The sequence below is a fragment of the Tamandua tetradactyla genome, chromosome 15 (assembly GCF_023851605.1).
Source record: "Tamandua tetradactyla isolate mTamTet1 chromosome 15, mTamTet1.pri, whole genome shotgun sequence".
NCBI classification, from domain to species: Eukaryota; Metazoa; Chordata; class Mammalia; order Pilosa; family Myrmecophagidae; genus Tamandua; species Tamandua tetradactyla.
Window position 1 is genome coordinate 33,996,211 of NC_135341.1, and position 4,415 is coordinate 34,000,625.

The window sequence follows — 4,415 nt, forward strand, 5'->3', positions numbered from 1 at the left end:
TTCAATTTTCCTAGTGTGATTCATTATTTTTTGCTGGCATCTAGGCATTTAATTATCTTAACTAGTTTAATCTGGAAATTGTTTTTACTTCTTTTACCTAGGATTTTCTTGCTGAATGACTTTGTTGTCTATTTGTTCTTTGACCTTCAGTTCAGCTTTTTCTGGACCACTAGCTAAGGTTTTGTTTAACAGAGCAGAATTTTTCAGTTCTTATTTTCTTTTTTCTTGCCCTGCCTGTATGCTGCCTTTCCCCCCCACCCTTAGGAGGGTCTACTTAGGTATTATAGACCCCAGCCAAATTTTCCCAGACCAAACTGGCCTCCTATCAGGAAGAAAGAGTCACCTGCATCAGTTTTCCCTGAGGGTAAGACTCAGCAGGTTGAAAAACTTTCTTGTGAAGTCGCTGGACTCTGTGTTTTTCCTATCCTGCCCAGTATGTGGTGCTTATCTGCCTGCGGGTTCCACCAGCATAAGGTGATGCGATACCTTTAACTTCAGCAGACTCTCCCTGCTGGGGGCATGGTGGAGACAGAGGAGAGGTTGTAGGCTGGCTTTAATCACTTCAAATTTCCAAACCCTGGGGTCTGAATTCCTTGAGGGAGGGAATCCACCTGAGCTGGGCCCCACCCCTCCCCTGGGGAAGGCACAGGCTCCAGACAAGCCCTCAAACAGGCTTGTTTCTGCCTATGCCTGGGGCAGTTGCAGCCTCAGAAGCCCTGCTGCTGTATCCAAAGGCAGTCAAGCTTTTGTAGAAACACAGCCACAAAAAAGAAAGAGAAAAATCCTTCTCAGAGCAGGAACCCCGTTCCTCAGGTTTGCCAATCAAGAGTATAAATTGGTATGTTGTTTTGTGTACCTTCAGTTCCTATGTGCCCCCTCCTTTCCTTCAGGGCCCAGACGCTTTCGTGTATTATGTGCTATCTGATCCAAAAAAACCTCCGTTTCTTTTTTCTTTTCCTGTCAGCCCGGCCCCCTCAGCCCTGGGGCAAAAATCAGCAACCTCCACTTGGGCCAGGTTTAGCTGAGCTGGGAGCCTATTTTTAGTAGTCAGAATTTGTGAATTAATTCCACAAATGAAGTTTAGTTGCGCCCAGCCCCAGCAGCTGGTAAAGTCCTTTTCCCTTCCCCTCTGGGAAGCAGGCTGTGGGGGAGGGGCATCGGGCACCATGGCTTGAGGCTCTCATGGTTCTGGGTGGGCTCACAGCCAGTCCAGCTGGTTCAGACTGGGGTACGCTCTGTGTCCAGTCACTGATGTGGCCCCAGCGGTTGTTCCTGTACTGTTCCTGCTATTTAGTAGCTGTTCTGGAGGATGAACTAAATCCCACACCTCTCTAAGCTGCCATCTAGGCACTCTCCCACATTATCTAATTTAACTTCTATGGTTGGTTTATTTGAACACCATAATTACATGGAATCTTTTTTTAAAATATTTTTATTGATGAATTATAACATGCAAACAATCCATACATGGTGTCTTGATTTTTTTTAATCAATGGCTTACAATATCACTGTATAGTTGTGTATCCATCACCATGATCATTTTTTAGAACATTTGCTTCACTCCAGAAAAATAAATAACAAGAAAAAACTCATACATTACATACCCTTACCCCTCCCTCTCATTGACCGCTAGTATTTCTACCTACCCAATTTATTTTAACCTTTTTTCATAGACTCTTGAATAGGGTGTGGGATTTTGCTAGTTTGTACAGGTTATGTCATGCCCTGATATATCCCAGAGTAATTTGGGCATAGAATAAAAAAAGCATTTGCAAAGTCCCATGGGGGTCTGGGGAGAGAGGAGGAAATATTCAACTTCCCTATCTGGGGAATTTCTGATATTCTTGCAAGCAGTGAGGACAACCAATTCAATAGGCTGAGCCCTTGATCTTGGGGTTCACCCTATGAAACTTATTCCTGCAAAGAAGAAGATAAGACTACTTATAATTATACCTATGAGACACCCCTAGGGAAGCTTTTTTGTTGCTCAAATGTGGCCTCTCTCTCTAAGCCAACTCAGCAGGTGAACTCACTGTCCTCCCCCTTCATGGGACATGACTCCCTTTTGTATCTGGCTTATTTTACTCAGAATAATTTCCACAGGATTCATCCATGTTGTCACAATGATCAAGACTTCATTCCCTTTTACAGCTGAATAATATTCCATCATATGTATGTACTACATTTTGTTAATCCATTCATCAGTTGATGGATACTTGGGCTGCTTCCACCTTTTGGCAATTGTGAATAATGCTGCTATGATCATTGGTGTGCCAATGTCTTTTTGAGTCCCATCAGTTGATGGACACTTGGACTGCTTCCACCTTTTGGCAATTGTAAATAATGCTGCTATGAACATCAGTGTGCAAAGGTCTTTTTGAGTTCCTGTCTTCAATTCTTCTGAGCAGTAGCTAGTAGCAGGATTGCTCAACCGTGTGATCATATTATATTTAGCTTCCTGAGGAACTGTCAAACTGTCTTCCACAGTGGCTGCACCATTTTACATACCCACCAACAATGAATGAGCTTTCTATTTCTCCACATCTTCTCCAATACTTGCAGTTTTCTGTTTTTTTTTTTTTTAATAATAGCCATTCTAGTGGGGGTGAAATGATATTTCATTTTGATTTGCATTTACCTGATAGTGATGTTGAGAATCTTTTCCTGTGCTTTTAAGCCATTTGTGTATTCTTTTGGGAGAAATGTCTACTCAAGTCTTTTGCCCATTTTGTAATTAGGTCATTTATCTTATTGTTGAGTTGTAGGATTTCTTTATATAGTCTGGATAGTAAACCCTTATTGGGTATGTGGTTTCCAAATATTTTATCCCATTGAATAGGTTGTCTTTTAACTTTTGTGGTGAAGTCCTTTTATGCACAGAAGTTTTTAATTTTGGTGTGGTCCCATTTATCTACTTTTTCTTTTGTTACTTGTTCTTTGGCTTAGTCCCAACCTGATTGGCTTTGTTCGGTGCTTTGGGTTTCAAGTCTAAGAAACCATTGTCTAACGCAAGATTCTGAAGACGTTTGCCTACATTTTCTTCTAGGATTTTTATAGACCTGTTTTTTATATTTAGGTCTTTGAACCACCTTGAGTTAATTTTTGTGTATAATGTGAGGCAGGGTTCCTCCTTCATTCTTTTGCATATGGATATCCAGTTTTTCCCAGCACCATTTGTTGAAGAGGCAATTCTTTCCCAATTGGGTGGAATTGGCAGCCTTGTCAAAAAACAATTGGCCATAGGTGTGAGGGTCTATTTCTGAACTCTCAATCCATTTTTGTTAGTCTGTATATCTATCCTTATGCCAATGCCATGCTGTTTTGACTATTGTTGCTTTGTAAAATATTTTAAAGTCAGGAAGTGTGAGTCCTCCAACTTCATTTTTTGTTTTTCAAGATGATTTTGGCTATTTGGGACTCCTTACTCTTCCAAATAAATTTGATAATTTGCTCTTCCATTTCTGCAAAGTAGGGTTTTGGAATTTTGTTTGGGATTACATTGTATCTGTCAATAATTTTATGCAGAATTTATGTCTTAGTTTATCAGTGCATGAACACAGAATTTCCTTCCTTTATTTAGGTCTTCTTTAATTTCTTTTAGGAATGTTTTTTAGTTTTCTCTGAACAAGTCCTTTACATCTTTGATTAAATTTATTCCTAGATATTTGATTCTTTTAGTTGCTATTATAAATAAATTTTTCTTGATTTCCTACTTAACTTACTCATTACTAGTGTCTAGAATCACTACTCATGTTTGCATGTTAGTCTAGTACTCCACCACTTTGCTGAATTCTTTTATTAGCTCTAGTAGTTATGTTTGCAGATTTTGGGGGGATTTTCTATATATGTAGGATTATGTCATCTGCAAATATTTAAAGTCTTACTTCTTCTTCTTCTCTAATTTGGATGCCTTTTATTTCTTTTTCTTACCAAGTTGCTTTAGCTAGAACTTCCAATACAAGGTTGAATAACAGTGGTGATAGTGGGCATCCTTGGCTTTTCCCAATCTTAGAGAGAAAGGTTTCAGTCTTTCACCGTTGAGTATAATGTTAGTCATGGTTTTTTCATATATATCCTTTATAATGTTGAGGAATTTTCCTAGTTTTCTAAATGTTTTCATTAAGAAAGAATGCTGACTTTTGTCAAATGCGTTTTTCTGCTTCAATTGAGATGATCATGTGTTTTTCCCTTTCATTTTATCGATGTGATGTATTACATTAATTGATTTTCTTATGTTGAGCCACCCTTGCATACCTGAGATAAAACTCACTTGATCATAGTGTGTAATTCGGTGTATAATTCTTTTGCTGTGCTATTGGATTTGATTTGTAAGTATTTTGATAAGGGTTTTTATATCTATATTAATAAGAGAAATTGGTCTATAATTTTTAAATAGTATATTTATTTAGCTTTGG